General features: G+C 36.7%; 1 protein-coding gene across 9 annotated transcripts in view; it reads right to left on the bottom strand.

Annotated features, from left to right (window-relative positions):
• ADD3 (adducin 3) overlaps positions 1-27557 on the bottom strand; it is a 125579-nt gene that overhangs the window by 56100 nt on the left and 41922 nt on the right. The gene's annotated exons all lie outside the window — the stretch shown is intronic.

Consider the following 27557-nt stretch of genomic DNA (forward strand, 5'->3'; position numbering starts at 1 on the left):
TAATTGGGTTAAATAAACCCTCTTCATAGAAATGGGGGGAAAGTTCAGCTTTCCTGCCATGGAATGAAATATAGACATTTCTTTTTCGTGAGGAAAGTAAAGATAAAATGCAAGGTAGATCACGCAGCTCAGCCAACAGAATGTTAGGTGGAAGTGGACTACTGTAAAGGAAGTCCAACCATGCGAACTGCTAAGTTTAGCAACAGCAGCTTCTGCATATCTCAAGGTGTCAGCAACACTGCTCTAGAACTTGACTTTGGCCTAGGTGGCCAAGACAGGGGACCTGAACATTATCAAGCATTACTTATCCTTCTCTACCAATGCTCTAGTTTTCCTGGCAATACAGAAACAATAAAAGCATTTTCTTATCAACTAATTAGCAAGAACTGCCTTCAAAAATAAGGGATTTGACTGATGCTTTAATATTGAAATAAACACATAAAAGGGGAAATTATTTTGATGAAAATCATTAATATGAATACTATGCTTTAAAAAATTTGCAATCACCCACATCTGCAAATAATTCCATAAGTTTTGATTTTTAATTTTTTTCTGATTTATTTCCAAATAAGATATTCAGGAGGATGTATACGTACTGTCTAAAACTCTTTAATAGCGTTTAAAATTTCAGTTATTGAAACTATTATTAAACATCCGATTATTGTTCAGAATGATTTTAATCAATACTACTTTCTGTATGCACATTCAGAGACGCACCAACAGTTACTTTTAACGGAACTCCTATAACCCATGAAATAAAAAAATAGGTTTCTCAGTAGAATACCCAAGCATGTAAAAAATAAGCTATATAATCATTTACATAGAATTTAAAACAAATAATGGAAATAGCTTTGGGAGAAGACTAGGAAAATATTTTTAATGATACATGTTGTCACATTACCCTCTCCAACTGCTACTCCCTCACACTGGAACAATAAATCAGTCTGGAGTATTGAATATTTCAATATTTTGAGAGATGGCCTAGAACACCCTCTTTCAGGATCCTGCGGGTAGGTGCTGACTGATTTCGTCTGTTGTTGGATTATGAGGTCACTCTTGCCATGATAAGTTAACCCATTCCAAAATCCTCCTTTCATAGTCCAAGTGCCTGATATAATTATGTTTTTCATCCATATACATAATTATGAATTGCCTGCTGCTATCCCTTGCTCTTGCCCACCTAACCCCCAAACTGAACAACTCAAAGATAGCAGTTGGATATTACATTTGAAGAGTCCCATCTTGATACTTTCTGGATTTGCACTGCTGGAAATGTCTGTTTTCAAGTCAAACTTCACTTTCACAGCTGCAAAGGAAATGACAAGAGAAGAAAAACACAGCCAATACATATCAGCAATTAATTCCATCCACAACTGCCCAGCTGTTTGTGCATGGAAGAATCAGTCTGTTTCCTTTTGGGGCTTTCACCACTGAAAATTGATACTGCATATTCAGAGACACAAGCTGTTTGTAACATGTCAGGAATGTGCGCAAGATCACACAGAGTTGAAGAGACAAAATGAAATCCAGATCTAGTTTTCTTGGGACTTGCCAGTATTATTTCATAGCTAAGAAAGAAAAGAAAAAGAAACCATAAAAACACCTCAATCACAGAGAGAGGAAAATACACACAAAAAAATTATCCTGTCTGAATATCACCCTACCAATAAGGAGGAAAATCTGCCAATGACATCAGATTTAGTAACAAGAATAGACACTCTGATTTATTGGCATAGACAAGGTGTGACATTGCTCGGAATCCACATGCCCGTAGTACACTAAATCCAGCCAATACTTTCTGGACTACACAGCTGCTTGCCCAATGTGTAGTTAGTCCTCAAAACAAAATCCTTATAAACGTCAAAGTTGTTGGGAACCAATGCTTTCACCAGTCATGCAGAAAAGCAAGTTTTTCTTGGTTAGTTCAGACATTATTTGGCACTTACAAATACCTGCCCGTTTCAGGGATTCAGGTAAATTTACAGATCCAATCTTCTAGTGTAACAGTCAAGTAATCAAATTTCTCCTTTCCTCTCCCATTCAGTTTTGTGGGTTTTAAATAAAAATACTCTCTACTGAGTGCCAGAGACTCATGTGCAACTCAAGAAGTATTCTATCCCCTTCTCTCCCTGCACTCCAACTCCAATTTTATCTCAAAATGTCTGTTTCACTTAAGTCTTGTAAAATGTCATTTTGTTACATTGTATTTTCAAATATACAGTGAGTCAAATAACTTGTGTTTTCAGTATGTAAAATGACTTGTGGTTAATTATTGTCATGAAAGTTAGAGAAAAGAAAAAGATGACATTTTTAGAACAAAATAATTCAAAACATATTTAAGCTATTTTACTGTTTTTTTTTAATATGAAACTAGGTATCCCATGATTGAATTCATTGTTCTAAGCACCACCCCTCTCCCCTTTTGCTGCACAAGAGTTCATGTACTCCTAACGCCAGTATATTTTCAAGCACAACTTGGATGGCACACTCAATTTGGGCACCAGTAGGGGATAGGGCTTAACCAGTGAAAAGAAGAAAAGCTCTCTGCTCCAAGTATGAGAGAGACATTCTGTAATCTTCAGAATGAAGATGCTCTCAAGTGCCAGAACTCAAACCAGCACAATGAGAAGCTGTCTCCAACTAAAGTGCTGTGAAAGCACGAAGTGTGATTTGTTAAAGAAATAGAAGGCATCTCAAACAAGTGGTAGACTGAAAACAAAGCACAAAACCAAAAAAAGGGTTTTTTCCTTAACAAACACCATCTGATCGAGGATATATCTGGGGTAGGAAAGGGGAGGAGAAGAAAAGTTTAACCTTTGGCTGATGGTGACACTAACTTATAGAAATATGGTATAACTATTAGTGACTCAAACAGCCACAGAGACGAGCTTTGCTTGGCAAACTTCAGCTCTGTAGGACACAGACTAGTTTGAAATGTCTAAGGGAAGGAACTTCCTCACCTACAAGGCTGGCTGAGGAAAGAAAAGGTCTCTCTGAGCTGTTGAAATCAGGTCACTTAAACTCATGATAGTCTAACTAGAGTCTTGGGTAGCATTAACAAAGACCATTCAGGAGAGGAGGCTGGAGATACGAAATTGCCAGCTCATATTTAAAGTGATTTTTTCCCTCAACAATTATGATAATATTTAATACTAATATATATGGATTTACTATTTTAGTCTTAAAAATTTTACATATACAGCAAATTTGAAAGAATTTTACAGTAAGCACCATGTAGGCACTAGCTAGATTCTATCATTAACACTGTACTATACTTATTTTATCACATATCTCTTCAACTACCCATTCCTCTTTCCATCCATTAACCTACCTCACCTTTCGTGCATTTAAAGTAAATTACAAGCATTAGTATACTTCCCCCAAATACTTCAGCATACATATCATTACCTAGAGTTCAGTATTTGTTTATCGCTTTTTTCTTTTATGTAAAACGTACATACAATGAAATACAGAAATGTAAGTGTACACTTGTATAACCCCAACTCCTGTCAAAATATAGAACATTACCTTCATCCCAGAAAAGTTCTCTCATGCCTCTTCCCAGGCAATCCCCTTCTCCCACATTCCCAGAGGCAATCACTATTTTGATTTTAAAAGTGATTTTAAACAACTCCAAGTAGTCATGCCTTCGCAACCTGTGCATCAGAACATTCTCCACTACATCACATAACTTACACTTGGCTGAACAAAGTGATCAGATATGAACCAAATAGATGGAAGGAGCCAAAGAAGAAATCATAAACTTAAAAGGAAGTGTAGACTCATCTGCTCCAATTACTCAATTTCTTAGGTGAAGGAAACAAAACTTAGAAAGCTTTGGCTGCCTGTACCAGTCATCCAACTACTCAGTAATTTACTGGGTGGGCCTAGTCTAAGGCTTTTAGGCAGCAGCTCTACACTTCATTTTAGGGTGAGGAGAACAAACTTTGGAGATAATGCTGGTTCAGAGGAAGCGCTCAACCACTTACAGGCTATACATCTTAAACAAGTTTTTCGGTTTTGTTTTTTTTAAACTCCTTTGAGTCTCAGTTTTCTCATCTGCAAAACAAGGAAAATCTTAATTCATAAAGTTTTATGGATTAAAAGAGATAACATTTGTAAAGTGCCCAGCATATTGTAAGTGATCAAAGGAAGGAAACACAGGAAGTGGAGGGAAAACTGACAGTACGAAGCACAGTTCAAGAATATGCACTTTCACATATTGCTTCTAAGTCCTTGTGCTACCCCGACATTTGCTCTCATTTTGCATATATATGCAAAGAAAATAACAGCACTGAGGCAAGCCGTTTTTCACATCTAAAAAAAAAAAACAAAGGCTACTCCTTTTCTGTTTGTCTTTATGACAGAACTGGAGTGGTGGGGGGAGAGAAGCACAGACTTTTGACTTCATAGTGACCATATGTACCTTATATCCTTATCTGTCTTTGTATAAACGGCTCCCTCTGTCTGGACTGATCTTCCTTTTATCCACCAAAAGAGAAGGTCCAGTTAAAATCTAACGTACTTTCCTGATCTACTCAGAACAAATTTAAAGCTCCTTCATCTGTGTTTCCATAACGCTTTAAATAACAGCATTACAGAACTCCTCATCCCAGCTGGCTGCTTCCATGTGTTTCCCCTACTTGAATGGGAGCGCCTCTGCATCCCAAAGCCTAGCACAGAGCTTAGCACACTGAAACCATCCACAAGTATTTGCTGAATGGATATGCCTGGTTATGGTCAAAGTAGCAAAACAACTAAGTCTGAACACTCACCAAAAAAGGAAAGCAAAGTGCCAGAAAAATGGGGGGCAGGGAGATGATCACAGGGCATATTAAAAGGCATGAAATTTAGAAAAGATTAAAAGCCAATTGTGTGTAAACTTTTGTGTTCTCAGAGAAGTGACTGCCACTAAGCAGCTGAAGTGCCACTGGAATAATTCAGTGTGCTGTGTGTTGTATATACTTATCCCATGCACCACCCACGACAACCCTATCAGGCAGTACTATTACGTTCCTTTTATAGATGAGAATACTGAGACTCAAGGAGGTTAAGCAAATAAGGTCACACAGCTAGTGGCAATGGAGATAAAAAGCAGAGTAGTGATGTTTCATTGCAAGTCATTTTCATATTAGGCCTACTTCACACACCGCGTGGGGAGGCTCTGCATTAAAGAAGACCCAAACAGTTGAGGGGCAACTAAATAGTACAAGAGATTCAACAGAGGGAGCAAAAATCAATGGCAGAAAAAAAGGCCTAGACAAAAAACAAACCAAAGCTGAGGTGATAAGAGGCGTGTGACTTCTACGTAGGAGTTATCTTCACAGAACAGGTCGCCGCCCGGAGTCATGAAACATAAGCCAGAGATGGCCCTAGAACACGTAGGAGTGCGAAAGAGTAGCTCTTACTCTCGGCATGGTTTTTTTTCCCCCAAACTAATTGTTCTCCGAAGTGATAATACAACATGGATAAAAATGCTGACCATGGTGTTCATGCTTCAGAAGATAATGAGAGCCTCACCAAGTTGATGAAATGAACTCTTGTCTGCAGGCATCTCTGGCTACATTCTGTAGTTTCTCCTTTAGGAATACCCTGGTTTTGCCTCCCTTGCAAAGATGGATTTATGAAGGAAGCTTCCTAGAAGCCTCCACCTTGAAGTTTAAAGCCTCAAGTCCCACAGCCCTCTGGCTTACCTCCAACATAGCACTCATTACACTGGCTCACAATTGGCTGTTCATGGATATAGTTCTCACATGTGCTGTGAGAACCTGCAAGGCAGGGTCCCTCAGGACCTAGCACAGGGCAAGTTCAAAAAATATTATGGATGGTAAATGAATAATGTCCTTTGCCTATTTAATATTTGATAGATGGTTATCTGTCAAAAGAGGTAATACAGGATTTAAAGAGGAAGCAATTATAAAAAAGTCATATTATAGAAAAGGTTGGGGATAACTGAGACTTGGTTAATGTTCAAAACAGGTCTTTTTTTCTGGATTAAAAAGAAATGTATTCAACATAACATACAATGATTGGCGAGTTAAGTCTAATGGAGCTGAGGCTGAAATTCAGTAAAACATTGGGTCTAAAGATTAGGCATGATCCCAATTTAAAACAAAAATTAACCGAACTAGTGAGCTTATATTGAATCTGAAGGTTGCCAAATTCCAAGTGGAAAAAAATGTGACTTTGACTCAACTATGGCATAATACTTCCAAAAACAATGCATTTCATTAACCACCTCTTAAAAGATGGCAAAGACTACACGAAAAGAAAAAAAAAAAAAACAGCCACAGAAAAAAGTGAAGAATAAATATTTACGTGCTATTAAAAAACCTGCATTCACAAATAATTTTTGCTTTGAGAAAGAGTCCAAAAACAGAACAGAAAACAAGCAAAAATGAAATGTAATATGGCCATGCAACATACGAAACATTCATGACACATGCAATTTCTTGTTAAAAGTATTACTTCTGTTTTGATCTGCACCATCTAAGGGTATGGGACTATGCAGCCATTTTTTAATTGTTGCTTTTTCTAAATATGAGGAAAAAACTCTTTAGTTGGAAAAATACGCGTCATATTTCAAACGACTTACCCAGTAAAAAAAAAAGACATACCAAATTTTTTTTTAATCTTGGGGCATTTAAGTATTCTCTTCCTTCCAGATTCAAGTACTTAGCTTCAAAGACTGCTAATAAGATAGGTAGGAGGCCAAGCTGACAAATCACAGGATTTACAGGACTAACAATCTCACTTCTCCAAGATCAAGTTCTGGAGCAGGGGTCTAGCATCCGTGGCCTGTTAGGAACCAGGCCTCACAGCAGGGGGTGAGCGGTGGGCGAGTGAGCAAAGCTTCATCTGCTGCTCCCCATCTCTGGCATTACTGCCTGAATCATCCCCCTCCCCCAACCCCACGGTCTGTGGAAAAATTGTCTTCCAGGAAACCAGCCCCTGGTGCCACAAAGGTTGGGGACTGCTGCTCTAGAGCATGTGCTGCCCATCCATGACAAGAACCACATCCCATCCTCTAAAACTAAAACAGCTTTGAGTCACCAAATTCCATCATAAGCTCTTTCCAAGACAGGGCAAGAGACAGGTTTAGGAATTTTCTCCCCATCTTCACTCCCATTCCTCAATGCCTCAGTGAAAGTATCCATGGGTGGTTGGTGGATTTGCCAACTTTCTATTTCCTCAGGCAAACTGACAGCATGATAGGAGGTTTAATTAAAATAAAAACAAACACAAAACCAAAAGTAGCCTATAAACACATCTCTTCTTTGCATCTGGAGACACTTCAGTTTACTGCATCATACTTCCTGTCCCCAAATATTACTAAAGTTGGAGGATATCAACTTGTTCTGTGCCAAATCTATACTATACTGATTTTAATCTATTCTGATTTTAGATTTTAAAAAATTATCTTTAAATTCTAAGTTGGTTAGTCAATTCATCAACTAATTTCTCTACTTTTCTGCTTAAATTCATTTATTCTTTGAACAACAACTCATTCAACACCTATCATGTGCTACAACTGAGGAGGTGGTACAGTTGGAGAATGCAAGACATGAATGAGACATGATCCCTGATTCTAAAATACTAGCAACTTAGTGGGTTTGGGGAGGAAGAAGGGAGAGACAGTTTCTTAAAAATTTATATAGTACACTGTATTATTATAGATGTATTACAAACTCAGAAAGGAGCCAATATGAAAGATTCCTGAGAAGTTACACTGGAGTCTGGTCTTAAAAGGATGAGTAGGTATGAGGGGTGGGGGGCAGACAGGTATGCAAAGCAGCATACTTAATAAACCTGTCCTTTATCACATGGTTTTACTTTGAATAAAAGTATTACAGATCCATTAATACAAAAAGGAAATCAAAATTGTCACTAGTTAACAGCTTAACAGTGGTTCGTATAATTTAAGCTAGAGGAACCCTACAATCTACTAGCAAACCATACAGTTTTGTACCATGTGCTTTTGCTTTCACTCTAATCTTTTGATTTGCATGCTAAGAAAAGAAACTCAAAAGCCATTTATATCCTTTCTTGGAACAATGCTTGTTCTTAACACTGCACTAACCAATGACTTAGAAATAAGTAAGACCAATTATCTTGAAGCCAGTCCAACTGCAATCTGCCACCGTATCATCATGAAAGGAGGCTTAAGAATGCCCTAGGTTAACACAAAGGTCAGTAAACAAAGACTTGGTCAACCTGGCACAGATATACCACACCCTATGAGCTCAAAGCCTTAATGGTATCAAGCATAAAGCATGGTTGATTCAATGGGAGGGGCTAGGAAAAAAAAGAAAAACACAACTGATCACAAGCATTGTGTTTGTAAGGCACCTAAATGCTCAAGTTCACTGGCCCAGAAAGATGCTGATACATACGTGGTTGGAAAATTTGGCTAATCTGATGAAAGGTGAAAAGAATGCCATGTTAAATTGCTGAGAACAGACCACCCATTTTGATCAAGTTACTATTGATGTGAAAATGCCGTAAAGTTAAAATTTAAGATATGTTTCCACATCAAAGTACACATAAGTAACAAATCTCCCATTTTTATGGAGAGTATTATGAAGATCATTTACAACGCACACTATACGACAGCCTGAGTGAAAAAAATCTAAAACAGAAAAATTAAAGTAGGATTACTTATATTATGTGACTTCTTTATTCTAAAGATTCCTTTGCCAGGTTCTTTTAAATAGTAATCTCCCCTGCATTTAATATATTAGGATACAGCCAATTTTTTAGAGCACATATTTTACATAAAGCAAGCACTATCTGTACTTTATATTCATGAATTCACACATATAATACCTAAGCTCTGACAAAAAAGAAAATAAAGACCTCCTGCAAAATGTTTGAACTAAGAGGTTTAATCCTAGTGTAGGAATTTCGCAATGAAACATGTATCTTTGGACAGTGTGTAAGTAACTTCCTCAAAATATTGAGAGAAAAGGGAAAAACAAAACCTTATGAGAACTGCTCTTGAGCCTTTGAGAAGGGAGGTGACTAGAGCAGTATAAAAACTGGGTGGAAGAGGAAAAAGGAGGAGCTAAGACAGTAGATGAAGAGAAAACTACGGAGCCAAGAGATAAGGAGGATCATGTAACTGTCGCAGCAGTCTGAGGCCGGCACACCCACATGGAGCTATGCGGCTTATTCAAGGGGGTGGAACACTGAGCAAGTGAACAATTTTGGTTTTGTTTAACTGAAAGGTTGAGCAATCCTACAAATGGGAGAAGGAAAAAGGGGTGTTTTTCTAATATAGAAAAAGGTAGGATATAATAAATGGCTATCATTTTTAAAACTATTAAACGAAAAAGAGAAGTAACTACCTTATATATGAAAATGAAAAATTGAGACCTTTGAGGAAAAACACTATAAAGTCCATGTAAATCCAGGGCCACGTCATTTATGGATTGTCATGATAAAGCTTTTTATCCTGTGGACTACACCATCCTTCAGACAACAAGATGCCGGCAAAGTATACTGATGAGAATTTGGGGGGGTGTGGATCAGTGTAGTTTTTCCTCAATCCAACTTTTGATTTGGCAGCTTACAGAAACAATTCTCAATGGCTGAGTTTTAAAAACTTACTCCAAGATAAGCAGGACTGTGACTCCAGTGGGCTATTTCCAAGTTGCCAAGCCATTAATCTAAAACAGCTCTCAAGTCCTTTAAACTGATTCCTGCTGGTCCAATATAATAAATGACATGATGTTTTAAATAAAAAGGGGAGAGGGAGGGGAAAAAGAAGGCCCAAACAGTACCTTTGGAGTTGCTGTTAAAAAAAAAAAAAAAAAAACTGGAAGTGGGAAGCAATAAGATAATATACATTTACTACTATATTTTTCAATCATGTGGCTACAAATTACAGAACGGATTTTGGGTAGGCCTTCTACCACAAGCAAATTACTTTCTTCAATTTAAAGTTTAACAGCTATTTATTACATTTGCTACACTCTCAGAAATGAAAGCTGAATAAGAGATATTTCAAGCTTTTTGCAGATGATTTACTCCATTAATCACATCTCTTCATTCGTCTAGGCATTAATGAATACCTTCCTACAGGAATTGGAAAAGGGATACTGTATAGTCAAGTGTTTGCCTTTGTCATGACACAAAAGATGTACCTGATAAACCAGTTAAGCCATCAGAGCACCTAGACCAGTGTTTTTAGTACAGTCAGAACAGAGCAACCAGCTGCAGCTTTAGCATTCTGACTCGATTGAACAACAAAAATTTGTAGATAGGGCTCAAAGGAGCAAACCTCTCTCAATATAAAGTCATTACATAGATCATACCACTATTAAGAAATACTCATGGAAATACTTTTTTTTTTTTTTTTTTTTTTGCGGTATGCGGGCCTCTCACTGTTGTGGCCTCTCCCGTTGCGGAGCACAGGCTCCGGACGTGCAGGCTCAGTGGCCATGGCTCACGGGCCCAGCCGCTCCGCGGCATGTGGGATCTTCCCAGACCGGGGCACGAACCCGTGTCCCCTGCATCGGCAGGCGGACTCTCAACCACTGCGCCACCAGGGAAGCCCGGAAATACTTTTATTTCAGTAATTTCAAAAAAACTAGACATTTAATTACATCACAAAGCAATACAAACAGCTTAAAACTTATGAAAGAATTCCTAATCATAGTCAATCAATTTACCAGGGTAAATTGGATCAAAAGGAAAAAGTAGAAGTTGCCTAGTCTTCTGAAAACGGTGTTATGAAGAAAAAACTGCTAAATCAGAAATCAGGTTTTCTTCAAGTCACAACTTACAGGGGTAGACAGAAAGAGAGTTCTTTCCAGAAAGCAGGGAGTTGTTATTAGACCGCCCTGCCACCACCCTCCCCTCAAAAGTCAGAATCCTGAAGGGTAATACCCTCAGTTAAAAGGTCGACCAGGAGGCTTCCCTGGTGGCGCAGTGGTTGAGAATCTGCCTGCCAATGCAGGGGACACGGGTTCGAGCCCTGGTCTGCGAAGATCCCACATACCGTGGAGCAACTAGCCCCGTGAGTCATAATTACTGAGCCTGCGCGTCTGGAGCCTGTGCTCCGCAACAAGAGAGGCCGCGATAGTGAGAGGCCCGCGCACCGCGATGAGGAGTGGCCCCCACTTGCCGCAACTGGAGAAACCCTCGCACAGAAACAAAGAGCCAACACAGCCATAAATAAATAAATAAAATTAAAAAAAAAAAAAAGGTAGACCAAAACAACAACAACAACAACAAAAACAATCTGTCCACAAACAGAGGGAATTTAAAACACACACACACAAACAACCACCAAAAAGCCTTATCTGTCTTCTCCAGAGCACTGAGTGGGAAAAGAAAAACCTCTCCTGAGAATCTGTAACAACAGGTCTATCCTCCCAAGAACTCGGGATTTGAATTTACACACCATCATGGGCCACAAAACCCCACGCCAAAAGAATAACCTGAAGTGGTCTTACACCCCCACCAGACACCTGGCGTAAAGGAAACAGATATATTTGGAGAAAGGTGCTCTCAAAAGTGGGCCACCTAAGGATTCCCACAGATAAAATCCTGCCAAGTTAAAAATTCAGAATTACAAAGCACATGCGTAAACTAACCACATTAAACAAAAGTCAGCAGAAACAACAGAATAGAATTTGACACCTCCCCCATGCCCAGAACTGCGGACAATAGAATACTGAGACATAGACTGTAAAATGAGTATCTTTACCATGTTCAAAATCCTTAAAGATAGAATTAGAAGCATGAGAAAGAAACAAGTTGTTATAAAGACCAATAGATTTGAAAAACTACTGAATAATTGAAAAAAACGTAATGAATGGAATAAACAGTAGACTAGACCCAAGTGGAAAGAGAATAAGCTGGAATACAGATTTGAAAAAACTAGCCAGACTGAAGCACAGAGAGATGGAATATGTAAAAGAGAGGCTAAGAAACATAGAAAATAAAGAAGTCCAACGTACTGGAATTCCTAAAGAGGAAATAGGACAGAGGTCATGTTCGAGGAGATCATGCCTAGAAGTTTTCCACAGCTGTCCAGAGACAAATCATCTGAAGGACTGACAATTAGATTTGCAGTAGATGTCAAAAGAAAAAATAAATATATGTCATGTAAGACAGAAATAATATTTACAAAGTGCTGAGAGAAGATAACTGTCAGTCTAGAACTGCATATCGAACAAAACTATCAAGAGTAATTAAAATAAAACACTGTCTCACTAAAGTGTTCGATAAGCTCATTAAAGGAACTTTCAAAGGATTAATTTCAGAAAGAAAACTGGAAGGAAGAGCTGAGATGGAAGAAGGAGTGAGGGAAGAAACTAGTAAACAAGTGAGTAATTTCAAAAATGTTATATAAAACAATTCCAACAACAAATGTAGGGGGTTAAAAACAAGAACTAAAACCCCATCACGTAAGATTGGAATGGAGAATAAGAGTTAAACTGTTTTAAGATCCTTATATTGGTCAGAAGGGGAGAGCTATTACCTTTGTCTAGAATATTTTCAAAACCACTAAAGTCAGTACTAATAAAACATGACACCCTAATTCTGCCTATTAGTAAAAGATCTGAACAGGCACTTCACAAAAGAGAGTATCTAAATGACCAATAAATACATAAAGAAGTGCCCAACATCATTAGTCATCAGGAAAATACAAATTAGAATCATAATGAGATACTGCTATCTACCAATAAGGTTAAAATGAAAACAAACACCATAGGCTGTTAATATCAAGTATCGGCAAGGATGTGGAGCATCTGGGACTCCTGAACACTACAAGTCCTCGTGCAATTAGTACAGATATTTTAGAAAATTGTTTGGCATTATCTACAAAAGCTGGACACACACCTGCCCTGTAATCCAGCCACTCCTCTCCCAGGAACAGATTCAACAGAAAAACATACATAGGAACACCAAAAACAACACAAAAATGTTCATGGCAGAATTGTTTTTAATAGCTAAAAACTGGAAGCAATCTGAATGGCCATCAACAAAATGGGTAGATTATTGTATGTTCATGTAATGGAATACACACAATGAGAATGAACTATTGTTACATGCAACAACATGGGGAAAAAATTGTTGAGCAAAAGAAGCCAGATACAAAAGAGTAGACAGTGAGTAATTCCATTAATACAAAACTCAGAAGGAAGCAACGCTAAGCTATGGTACGTCAGGATTACAGCTACCTTGCAGGGAGGAGGAAACGCCTGAGAAGGCATATCAGGGTGTTCCTGGTGTTCCGTTTCTTGATCTAGGTGAGGTTACACAGGGTTCACTCTGTGTATATTCACCAAGCTGTAGTATCTTATGATTTGTGCATTTTTCTATGTTATGTTTAACTTATACTTGAAAAAATTAAAACAATTTAAAAGAGAGAAAAGCCTCCTCTCTGTAGCAAAAAAAAGCATATACAAATATTGAATCATTATGCTGTATACCTAAAACTAACAGTGTTGTATGTCAATTATATCTCAATAAAATAAATAAATATATATATTTTAAAAAAGCAAAGTTAATCCTTCATTAATCCAGTCTATTTGCTATGGTAGATCTCCATACAAATGGATATTCCTTATTTCTCTACAAGCACCTGGATTTCATCTGTGTATTACAGCAACTATGTGCATTACAGGAAGTTTACTCTGTGTGAAGTATAGCACCAATTTGCTTCACTCCTTATAAAAATACTTCTTGAAGATGCTCTCATTCTGTGTTCCCAAAGGAAGGCTTAACTCCAGTCAATTCTCTCACTTAGACTTCCCCAAGGCCAACTAGCAGTAAGTGAAAAAGAAGACAATCCTTTTCTGCAATGTCCTACTCCAATAAAAGTGAGTGTCACTGAATAAGTCAATCCATTAGCCCCTACCACCAGTCCACTACCTACAGTGTCAGGAGGCCATCAGCCTTACCTGAGTCTACTTTGGCTGTAGTTTGTGGCTCTGCTGGATGGGCCTAACCATCTGGAACACTGTGGCTTCCTCCTTCTAAATCAAAAAGCTCAACTGGCTTACCTTCTTTTCATCTTTCATATGATATAGTGGGTGTTTGGAGAAATAGCCATTAACATAATGAGAGAGACAGCTGCACTTTGTTCTAGCAGAGAACTAATGCTCCCAAAATGTAAAATACACCTGAAGGGACCTTTAAGGTCATCTAGTCCAATTCTCTCTTTTCACCTGTGAGAATTCAGGGCCCTAAGGCTGCTACCTAAGGTCACACAGAGTACTCATCTCCTGACTTCAGGCCAGTACTCTTTCCACTCTTACCATAAAAGTTAAAGTTGCCATTAAGGAAAGAATGCTCAAATTGGAATCCTCTTTCCTATGGAACTTGTTGATTGTCATTCTGCTGAATCATCAATGAACCATTCCATCCCAACTGAGATGAGATACTGAAAAACATTTCCAAGCTATCTGTTTAATGTCAAAAAATGAATTTGCACTGTTGAGAGCAACTTATCAGTGTAACAGACATTAGAATATAAATCCCAAAGAAGGAAGGACCTCTGGGTAATTAGCATTGTTCCAGTGGCAATCAAAGATTTTTAGGATGGTAAGATGAAAGGTGTAATATCCTGAGGTTGTTCTGAAGCTTTAAGAGAGAATAAAGTGGTAGAATAGTTACAATACAGAGCAAGTATTTAGTTCTTTGTAAAGGAATTGTCTGGTTTATAAAAGAAATAGAACTGCTTCAATTATAGCATGAAAACTTCTAAATGTTCTTGGGACCTTCTTTAAAAAAATTTATTCAGAAGGGGTTTCTCCTTGTCATTCAGTCTTTGCAGCACACATATTCCATATTTAATTCACTCTCTGCCTCTAACCCAGTATTTTACTCATGTTCACATTCTAATCTGGGCATATATCCAACCCCTTGCTCCATGCAACACTGGAATAAACTTTAATATATTAAGAAATTAGAAAAATGAACAGGAGGGAAAGCAAATATATTTTCACACAAAGTACAGGATACAGCTGTGATCTGTCAAGCTTACGGGACTATCTCCTTAGCTAACAGCAAAGTTATAGGACTCTCCTTAGCTGAACAGGAAGTAGCAATCTAAAAAGTATAAATATTCCCAAGCCCCAATTCTATTCCCTTCCCTTCACATATTCAGCACACACTCACCCTTTGACCAGGCCTGTGTTGAACACACCCATTCAAATAGCCTTGATGAAGTGTCAGTAGTCTATGGATGACAAGTATTTTTGAGAGTCCACAAGAATAACCTTTAACCATGACGTCCCCAAATAAAAAACCTATGTTGGTTTTACTCCTCTGAGGAAAGAGGTTGTAGTAAGAATGACAAAACCAGCCTTGGCTCTTAAGAAATTCATATTTGTATGAATGATCTTTAGTTTCCCATTTCTGAAAGTTGTTTCCATGGCATCAAAATATAGCTAAAAAAAATAGAATTTCCTTTCATATCCTTTGCAGGACACTATGTAAGCTCACAAACAAGACACCTAACCCAGGTCCAGGGCAACAGAGGTGGAAAAGGGAGCATTTCATAGTGGAGCTAACATGTGATTATAATATATACAATGTTTATGAGACTTATAAATTATATATATTTGATTTATAAATTATAATTTAAAAGGATAAGAGTTAGCCAAGCAAAGAAGCAGTGAGAGAGTGTTCTAGGCACTAGCAGCAGCATGAGCAAAAGCAACGGTATATCTGGGACCAATGGTAATTTAGCAGTAGTACAGCAGATCCTTCCTATAGCTCCACTTGATTTTTTTTTAGTTAATTTTTATTGGAGTATAGTCGCTTTACAATGTTGTGTTAGTTTCTACTGTACAGCAAAATGAAATAGCCATACATATACATATACCCCCTCCCTTTTGGACTTCCTTCCCATTCAGGTCACCACAGTGCATTAAGCAGAGTTCCCTGTGCTATACAGTATGCTCTCATTAGTTATCTATTTTATACATAGCTGCACTTTAGAATGGGTTTGATACTGAAAAAGTCAGTTAGCTGGATACTTGGATGCTGATAAGAGGTGCTCAAGTGAATCAACAGGAGATCATATTCCAAATGGTAATTCTGCGTATATAAATAAGACAGGCTCAAAACAAAGGAAATAGGGATGTGCTCAAATGGGTGTGCTTAGAGAAGGGAGGAAGCGGTGAGCATTTTAACCAAGAAAACACTATAGAATTACTTTCAAAAGAATACCCCTTTTAATTGCTTGATTTTCCCAGCTTACCTTTTAAATCAACAGGAGGAGAGCACACCAGTGTTGCCACAATCCTTACAAAGTGTTATCACCATGGGTCTGACACACAAAAACAGAGCTCACTCTCAAACAGGAAGTCAAACAGGAAGTCACCATCTTGTCAATTAGATGGTACACATTAGAAATGAAAAGATCAGCTGTATGGAAAAAGCAATGAAAAAAACATGTGGAATGGAGAGAAGGAACTCTTTCTGAGATTTTGCCCTCTGCCACCACAGGCTCCACAATTTATGAACAGCTGGGAAATTTCCTTTTCACAGGAAAAGGATGACTTCTTAGTTCACATTAAAGTGGAAATGACAAAAACTGACTGTATCACACAGAAAAAAAGGTGTTTCCTGAAGAAAGGAGACAGAGCACAGCCTTTATTAAAACACACACACGCACGCGCGCGCGCGCACACACACACACACACACACACACACACACACACACGAGAAGCAAAATACATGAATACAGCAAGCAGAAAAAAATCTTTTTCAAGAGATAAAGGAGAAAACAACTAAACCATGGAAATGTTTCACATGGTAGGAGTTAGCCTTAGTGGGATAATCATTTTGCCCCAGGGGGTTATCTCAAGTGCAAATAGGCTTAAGGGGAATGATAAGAACCTATTTGCACTTTATATTCATGCAGGGATTTTTATATATATTAAAAAAAATAAATGTCTAGTTTCAGTTTTTCTTACACACACACACACAAAAAGGATCCTTGTTTTATCACTAACTTATCACAAGTTCTTATAGTTCAGATTATTTCAAAGAATTGATGCTTAAATGGTTTGTTCTTTAAATAAATTACACTAACTCTTCAGCATATTCTTTCATTCAGCAAAAAGTATTCTCTGAGTGCCTACCCTGCACTAGATACCAGTTTACATGTTTGAGACACAGTGGAGTACAAGCTTCCTGCCCTCTCTGAACTTAAACTAGTCACAACTGTGAAGGATATATTTTAAAAATTGCTTTGTCTAGTTTTGTTGTACTGAATAGTAGCAGTGATTTTAAAACTTTACTGCAAAACAGAATCACATGAGGAGATTTTAAAAATCCCAGGCTGCATCCCATTCCATTTAAATCAGAATCTTGGGGGTGAGACCCAAACATCAGTATTTTTTTAAGCTTCCTAGATGACTTCAAAGAAAAGTCATATTTGAGTACCAGTGAACTGGCACATCAGTTCTCATTGAAGAAATGAAGATAAAAATAAAGAATTCCTAGAAATAGATTCCTCTATGTTCTTCTCCCAATCCTACCATCCCAAAGTAAGAAGATTCATTGGGCGTACAGGACAATTTTCTTAGTGGGGAGGTGAGATTTACTTGCTATCCACATCAGCAACTCCCCCACCCCTCACCCTAGTCAAAATACAATTCTTGTGGGGGGGGGGGCTACCAAGCTTGCCTTTTCTGCCTTCTGCTAGGACATCTGGGATAAGTGGGGACAAAAGAGTCATCTTGGAATATGCTGACACACATGAAGCATATAGAGGTGCTTCTATAATATGATAATCATAGCATAAGAACTTAATTGTCTAAAAAATTCTGCTTATTGGATCATTTTCTTAAATCTTAGGATCAAAAAGTCACACTGAGGTTCAAATTAGCAAGAAGGGGTTAGGCACCATTAACTCAAGTATATGTTTGATAAAACAAAATAATCCAAAATCAAGATGTTTTGGTTCTCAATGGGAAGAATACAGGTAAAATCATTAGGAAATGCCCAAATCCAAAGGTAGGTATTATTAATAATGTTGTGGAATTAAAGGGAACAAAAGCCAAAAGACAGACAAAATTAAAGTCCTTTATAAAGCAAAGTATAGTCCCTTTTTCATATTTCTATATAAGTTTATTTAAAAAGCAATTTAAATTAACTAGTAAGAGCAAAATGGAACTACATTTTTCACCATGAAAGGTCATTCCCTGCACCTAAATATCTCATAAAAGCTGATTTATAAAATTCTGAAGAGTTCTCATTCTAGACCTGCACAGATCTTTCTAGAGAATATACTTGATGCTATCTTAAAAGTTGCATCTAGAAAGTCTGTCATTACCTAGTTTACAAACCCTTGTGCTCCTCCAGTTCACTATATCCATCAGACTTTACAGCCAAATCCTTCAGGCATGTCACTGATCCCTTCCTGGTTGTTTTCATTTCACGTGTGAGTCACAAGCATTTCTCAATATTTATACCATGTGTTGTAATATCCACCACACTCAGTTTTTAGTATACATCTTTTCTCTTCGAAGTAAATATTCTAAATGCTTTAGGCATGTCCCATTAGTATGTCCCAAGAATGTACTTGGTAATAGTCCATGATTTAAAAATAACTATTGGAAAAGTTACATCATACACAGACACCACAAAAATCACCATTTCTAAGGTGGTAGAACCATTCATTATAGTATATTGCCTGTTAACCAAACAATACATCTAATCTCTTTTGACATGTTTATGTACAAAGTTCAACCCACATTACACAGAATACATTCCAAATTGAAGACATCTTTCTTTAATCTGTGAGTAGAGAGATAAAGAGATCTAGTGGCAAAAAACAAAGACACCTTTTGGTTAAGTAAAAATGCTTTCCCACATCTTTTCAAAGGAAGAAGTTTCCAGAGCAAGCTATTAGGGAAAATTACTGGCAATTATTTTTGGATACATAACAACAATGTAATACACAGAGAAAGGTTAGTTGTCACATAATAACCAATTAGAAAAGTGTTGGGTGGGATGGGGTAGTGAAGGGGAGAGCTAGGGGTGTAAGGGAAGAATATGCAAGTATCACAGATTTCTTAAGAGTCTGTGTCACTGAGTGTCTACCCTCACCCCACCTCTTATCAATAAAGGCATCAAAGGATTTTGCCACCAAAGAAACTCTTGAGGAAATCATTGGAAATAACCTATTAACCACTGTTAATAACCTAGTGTTTCCTTATAACACTGACCACAGGAATCCAAACAACTTTCTAATAAAGACATGGGTCCGGAAAGAACCAAAATAATCTGATTATAATTCTATCTTCCCATTAGTATCGCCACTGTCCAAACAGTCCTTTTGGAAGCTGAAGAAAACCAATCAAAAGAAAGAGTTTTCCATTTGTTCTAGATACATGATGAGGGTACCTCTGAGGAAGGTGAGCTATAAAGTAACTTCATCAAGTTTCACTTGGGAGGGGTTGGAGGGTTGGATTTTAAATTTATGCCAGTGTTTTAAATTCAATACTTTTGTGAATCTATTCAGTGTTGACTGGATGAAAAATCTGATTTGTCCATTTCCCATTGCCTCTGTTAACTCTTGGTCAGAACAAATTAACACCCTAAACCACAAAGTGCATTTTTCACTTTCTATACCAAAGCCTGGAATTATTTTGCAAAAAATTATATTTCTTCCCAAAGCATAAGGAAAGGTATTCTCCTACTTCTAAAAATTGTATCCACTATTGTTTGTGAAGGGGGGAAAAATCCTCAATTTCAGCTGGGCTGTAACCTTCAAAATAATTTTAATTCCCAATATAAAAGGTCAACACTAATTTTTTTTTTTTTTTTTTTTTGCGGTACGCGGGCCTCTCAGTGTTGTGGCCTCCCCCGTTGCGGAGCACAGACTCCAGACGCACAGGCCCAGCGGCCATGGCCCACGGGCCCAGCCGCTCCGCAGCATGTGGGATCTTCCCAGACCAGGGCACGAACCCGCGTCCCCCGCATCGGCAGGCGGACTCTCAACCACTGCGCCACCAGGGAAGCCCCCGAGACTAATTTTTTTAAATCTTGCTAGGTCTCACCTGTACTTTCCTGCTTTTTATAAGTATTACTGTTTGTGCCTGAAATTGATCATTAAAGGAACCAGCTGATTAGAAAACATACCATTCAATCCAGGAACAGAAAGTTTGGAAATGCAAAATGGAAGTCACTCTGGGTATGCAATTTATTCATGGAACTAATTATGTGAGGCTCATCAGAACCCTTTTGAATTATGTCAGCTCAAGGATTAAGGCTTTCCCTCCAGGTCTAAGCCTTGGAACAGAGGGAGGGTGACAGTTATGCAGCTAGTCATCTCATTAAGAACATTTGGGGTTGTGATGTGATTTTTGGATTAATGTCTTTGTTGATGTATAAAAACCTGTTTGCAATTCAAGAGCCTTCCGGTCATAAGCTCGTATGCTACCACAGGCACTATAATAGTCTGCATGTTTAGCTAGGCCAAAAGATTTCTTAGTGGTTAGCTTGGATTTACAATAAGTGTTCCATTTTACCATTACTGTCTAATTCCATTAAGAAAATTGGTATGATGAGCTTTTATGTCATCTAATAAAACATACTGTGCAAAGAAAGTCTAGATAGCAAAAAGATTACGTAGCCCCTTTTATGTATAGTGCCTTCTAGTTTACAATACACTTTCAAATCTATTGTTTCATTTTATGCTCAAAACAACTCTAAAATTATACCTCCATTACACAGATGAAAATCTATCAAGGACACAGAGTTAATAAATAGCATGATTAGGACTGGAATCCAAGTCTTCTGATGCCTGCCTCTTTATTCTTAGGCATACTTTAGAAACTTAAACTTTCAGCATATCAGTTTTTTAAATTAAGGTTTCCTTACACTTACAATATGAAAAATCAAGTAAAAATGATAAGTTATTAACATTGTAAATATTTATAAAGACTTGAACCTTAGATAATCCCATCACCCCAATAATTTATATTGTGAAATTTTTTCAGTTTTGTTTTATTGTGATAAAATACACGTAACATATAATTCACCCTCCTAACCATTTTTAAGTGTACAGTTCATCGGTATTAAATACATTCATAATGTTATGCAACCATCACTACCATCCATCTCCATAGCTCTTTTTGTCTTATAAAACTGAAACTCTATCCCAATTAAGAAATAACTTCTCGGGCTTCCCTGGTGGCGCAGTGGTTGAGAGTCCGCCTGCCGATGCAGGGGACACGGGTTCGTGCCCCGGTCCAGGAAGATCCCACATGCCGCGGAGCGGCTCGGCCTGTGAGCCATGGCCGCTGAGCCTGCGCGTCCGGAGCCTGTGCTCCGCAACGGGAGAGGCCACAACAGTGAGAGGCCCGTGTACCACAAAAAAAAAAAAAAGAAAGAAAGAAATAACTTCTCATTTCCCCTCCCCAACCCCTGGTAACCACCATTCTACTTTCTGTCACTTCAAGTGAAAATTGTAGAATCTCATATAAGTGGCGTCATAGAGTACTGGCCTTTTTTTTTGACTGGCTTATTTCACTTAGCATAATGTCCTTAAGGTTCATCCATGTTATAGCATATGTCAGAATTTTCTTCCTTTTAAAGGGTGAATAATATTCTATTGTAAGAATATGCCATATTATATTTATCCATTCATCCATTGATGGACACTTAGGGGCAAACCAGATTTTTGATTGACTCTGCCAAATATGGAACACTGTACTCAGCACTTAGCCCAAAATACATGTATTTTAAAGCAAAGTAACGTTCAGGAAGTACCACATGTAGTATCTCTGAAATTAAGGGTAAGAGTGATAAGCAGCTGAGTGGTCTATGTAAACACACTGATTTATCACTATTTTCTACATCCACACAATGCCAAAATAATTCAGAACACTTGGGCAAGAAGTTCAACAGTTCAATCGAATACTGTGAATACATCTGCCTGGATGTTTTTATCACTACATCTTTCTCCTGTTTCTTGTCTTTCTGGTATTTTTTCCAGTTTGACATCATGTCAATCAAGGAAGATTTCAGCAACATTATAACAATTAATACTATTGGGAACTCACTAGATGCTAAGCACTTTACTTGGATTTCATTAAAGAATGAGAAAATTAGCTCCTAAAGACCGGCTTTCTTCAAAGTTTTGTCACGAGTTGGGTGGCAGTTCCAGAATATGAATCTAGGACCTCTAACTCTAAATCCAGTGCTCCATCCATTACACACATATAATATTAGCGTTATCTGATAGTACTAAAATATTTTGTGACTAAGAGTTACAACTCTTACATTTTATACTACATTCTTGAGTTCTGAAAATGTATTATTATAAAAACCATACTCATATTTACATACCATTCCCCAGAAATAAATTTAATCACAGTTTCTGAGGTTTCCTTTCATACATTTTCTCAGCATATAGAAACAGAAACATCCTTGTTCACACTTTTTTAAAGAAAATCTCATATTATATTGTATATTCTGTTCTACACCTTAGTTTTTAAATTAATAATTATATAATGGACATTATATTCTAAATCAGTATAAACAGAATGATGCCATTCTTTAATAGTTACGGTGAATGATTATGCCATCGTCATCCCCCATTTTCAGGTTTTTTGTTTTTGTTTTTTTAATCATAACCAACTCTGCAGTAACAGACATCCTTGTACATATAACTTTGCACACGTTTTGGAAGTAAAATGTAAGGTAAATTCCTAGAAATGTCATTGATGGGTCAAGGGTTAGGGACATTTAACCTCCGATAAGTATTGACAAATAACCTTTCATGAAATTGGGACTTATTAACAGTCTCATCACCACTGTGTACATTAGAATTAAAGTTTCACTTATAATTTCTGTTCCAGGGGAATCTTACTCATTTCTTTACTCAGTGAAAACATTAATGCTCAAGGAAAAGGAATCAGTGGTTCTATTAACTTTCCTGCAAGATTAGACTACTAATTATCAGTGAAGGTTCCATTTACTGTTTTTAAGTTAAAAAAAAAATCAAGCTAAAAAAACAAATAATTCAAGTACATTCTGTGATATAAACTTTGCTACTTTAAATTTATAGAAAAAGAATAGTCTTGGCATTAGAGCATAGCACTTGATTCTAATAGAGTATTACTAGAAATGCTGACATAAAATACATCTAAACACCCAACAGTGACCTTATAGAATCCAGATAGACAGTTTCTAATAGTAATAACCAAAAAGATAATATATTAAGGAGTGCTCACTGAAAAGCTTTCATATTCCATATTATTTGCCATAAAAAAGAAATATTCACATTAAGTCCAAATAGAAACTGGCATTATTTAAATTCACCTACCTTAAAGTGAATCTAAAAGCATCCTTTTTATTACTATTGAACTAAATGGGAAAATGTAGAAAGACAACTAATGGTAAATTGTTGAGTTTAGTTTTCCCCCTTCTGCTATGATCTTATGCTCTCAGCCATCTGGATTGTATTTACTGTCCTACTGGGAAGCTATATTTGCTCACTAACAAAAGTAAAAGCTCTATCTTTCCTATTGTGTTTGCACAGATATTCCCATGTGCCAGGCCAGGTATTCTGCCCACCTCAGAATGGATTCTTTAAGGCCTCATGATTATTTATTAACTCAACAGAATATGCTATACTTCCTTACAATATTGTTGTTTCTGCACTACAGTTGAACAACGGTTTCTCTAAGCTGTAAGGAAATTCCTTTGTCCTACTCCAACTTCTCCAGCAACCCTGTCGCTGTAAGGGCCTTAGTGCCTGTGATAGCTAATTTTATGTGTCAGCTTGACTGGCCACAGATGTCCAGATTAAATGTTATTTCTGGGTGTGCCTGTGAGGGTGTTTCTGGATGAGATTAGTATTTTAATCGGTGGATTTAGTAGACTGCCCTCCCCAATGTGGATGGGCATCATCCAATCCTGTGAAGGCCTGAATAGAACAAAAGATGGAGGAAGGAGGAACTCGCTTCTCTTTCTGCCTTACTGTTTGAGCTGGGACATGTCATCTCACCTCCTGCTCTCAGACTGAGATTTACAGCATGGGCTACCCTGAGAATTTTAAAATTAAAAATTAACTTATTTTTAAAATAACTATACTTCAAGAACACTGCTCCTGCCATAAAATTCCATTCCCCAACACCCCTCTGTCTGTTCTCTGTATTTATGACTCTGTTTCTGTTTTATCTTTGTTCATTTGTTTTGTTTTTTAGAGTCCACATATAAGTGAAATCATTGGTATTTGTCTTTCTCTGTTTGACTTATTTCACTTAGCATAATACCCTCTAGGTCCAACCATGTTGCTACAAAGGTAAGATTTCATTCATTTTTATGGCTGAGTAATATTCCTTTATATAAACATTATATATATATGTGTGTGTGTGTGTGTGTGTGTATGTGTGTGTGTGTGTGTGTGTGTGTGTGTATATATATATATATCAATATACCAATCACATCTTCTTTATCCATTCATCTATTGATGGGCACTTAGGTTTCTTCCATATTGGCTATTGTAAATAATGCTGCAATGAACATAGGGCTGTATATATATTTTGGAATTAGTGTTTTCATTTTCTTTGGGTCTTTACCCAGGATTCCACTGTCTTTAGGATGAAAAATACTTCATCTCAGTGGTCATAATTTGTGACCTATGGACAAGCCTTATGGCATATGGTAAATATTACTTCAGAATCATACCGGATCTCAGCAGTGCTTGGATACAAACTCCATAAAACAAATGAAAAAAGGGACGCATTATCCTGGATTATGACAGTATTTCAGGTTTTACTCTTTTCCAATTTTAAACCAATATTTTCAAATGAGTATTTTATAATGCTTCATCAAGCATTATATGTATGAAGTTCTGGAAGCACAAACATAAAAATATATGATTCTTACTGTCAAGAAGCCAATGGTCTAATAGGCCAGAAGACACAATAATACAAAATGATAAATTCCCGCATAAGGTCTCCCATAGGATATACTCAAACTATGAAGTCTAATTTCTATAACCGTAAGTGTCCTTTTTCTACTAAGTATTTAGCAAATTTTCTTATAAAAGATACATAAGAATATGTTCTCTAATTCTCATTCCTTCCAAACCAGAAAAATCAATCCTTCCTTTGAACTACCACAGCTGCTGAGCTGTACCTTCTCACCACTTTGTACTTTATACCATAACTACTTAAGTACACAGTATGTCCTCTCCAAGCGACTTGATATTCCTTGAGGAAAGGATCTATTTCTGATTTATCTTTGTATCCTGTTTAAAGTATTTAAAATATTTTAAAGAATTAAAATATTTATTGAATGAAGAATTCAGAACCCCATGAAATAATTTGAAAAAAAATCTTAGTTTCAAGGGATTAATGTAGCTTTTAAAATTTCCCCTAGTCTACTCTTGGGAGAACTTATTCAGGGGAAAAATGTGGCTTCCAACGGTGATATTTCCACCCCCCCCCCCAAAGAAAGATAGGTTCTTTTCACCCTGTCATTCTTCCCAGGCTATTCATCCTTGGTTGAAACATAAAAATAAAAAATTGGACTAATTTAACCATAAAAAGAGTAACAGCAAATCGTAAGTAAAATATCTAAACACACTCAAATATAACTTACACAGTAAAGGTAGAAAGTCATAAGGAAAGACTAGCTATACTTTAAAAATAGTGTTGTTAGAAAATACTAAGGTGGGGGATCAATTTCTTTACATGATAATGTTATAGCTTTCTCTGAAAACATTAATTCAGATACAGTTGAAAATAAATCCTCCTTCTTTCAAAAATATACATGCACAGATTTGAAAAGTTTCTATTGCATGATTTTAAAATATCAAAAAACTTGATGAATATATTAATCTTATTTATTTTAGTGCTTAAAGTTATTTCAGGAAAAAAAAATTCATCTGGATTTAAAGGCTAAGACAACCTCAAGTAAAGTTACAGTTACTACAAGAGCAGAAAGTGATGTCCACCTGTAAAGAGCAAGCAGATTGACTAAAAACTGAACTGGCCCAACAATCACACAGACCAAGGTCTCCAGCACACAACTGAAGTGCAAACAAAATTACTATGTCCTTCCTAGGCTATTCCACAGCCTGGAAATAAGTTTTTTAAATCAACATTCTTGACCACTGAACCAGGATTAATCATTACTGGCCCAGTGCATGTAATTTGCCGAAAAGCTTAAATACATAATAATTCATGAAAAACAAAATAAAAAGGGACCCATTAAAACTCTGAAGTAAAAAAAAATGCATTCTACTTTTTTTTCTCAAAGTTTTAATAACTAGTTTAGATCAAAATTAATTTAAATTTTCTTTGGTACGTATATAATTTTAGACAAAGAACAAAATCAAGTTCTTTTACCATTAGTGGAAACCTTCTTATGAAATAACCGGATGATGGAAATTGTTGAAGAAGTACTTATTTGTAATTACCAGGATAATTAGATTTTCCTGAGTTTAAGACGTGAAAAAATTGATGGAAAAAATTACCAGACAAAATAAGTTATGAGTAAGATTATTATTAATATTGTATTACTGTGTTAAATCTAAATTAAAATCCACATTACATGTAATTCCAGAATATTCCCTGACTAATAATAGCATTATTTTAATTGAAATGAATTATTTTTTCTCCTTTTAAAACATGAGGTTTTTCTGTAAAAATATTTGTAGGATTATTTCTCACATAGGATTTCTCTTATAGGATTATTTTATTTATAGGATTTTTTTCTAGTTCACCTAACATATATTCCTAAACACCTCCAAGTCACTTGGGCAAGACCGAATTTGACAAACACATTGCCATGAACAAGCAAAACACTTTTGTACTAGTCAAACCTCCTGAATGCCTGGGCTCTTTGTAACCTTCTGGCTCTGCCTGCCTCCTGAGATGATAATATAGAATGTTAGTATAAACTAATAGTTATTTTAATATAGTTGTATTTTAAATCACCTTATTCTTCTTAATGTTAATGTGGTTTCTAGTTTGCCCACAGAATAGGCAACTGTTTTCTAATTATGACAAGCTCTGATACAAACAATAATAATGCCTTTAAGAAACAACGTTGTTCGAAAACTACGACAGAATTCCTTACCTACAATTATCTAATCACAAAGTATATTTTCAAAAAGAATGAGGCCTCCTTTTGCAACATATAAAGTCATAAAATCTTCGAGGAGAAGATTTTTCTAAGATAAGGAATTTAATACAGGGCTCATGGATCCCAAGAGCTTCCATGGATAAACTTCAGAAAAATTAATTTGGATTCTCTTAAATTAAATACAAAATTATATGTGTACTTTTCTGGGGAGAGTCCATAGCTTTCATCAGATTCTCAAAGTAGCCTGTGACCTCAGAAGAGTTTAGGAAGTGATCTAACTAGATTGGGAGTTTTAAGTATGGTTTCTTTCGTACATGCCTATCAGCTGTGAGGTTATCTATCACGAGTAACTTCTTGCTGATTTAAGTACTCAAGTTTGTGAAATATTTGCTTTTTGAAATATATAATGGAGCAGACCTAAAATTATCTTTATATTAACATAACTCTCATTTACTTGCATTTCTTATATGACAGAGAGA

The sequence above is a fragment of the Globicephala melas genome, chromosome 16 (assembly GCF_963455315.2).
Source record: "Globicephala melas chromosome 16, mGloMel1.2, whole genome shotgun sequence".
Lineage (NCBI taxonomy): Eukaryota > Metazoa > Chordata > Mammalia > Artiodactyla > Delphinidae > Globicephala > Globicephala melas.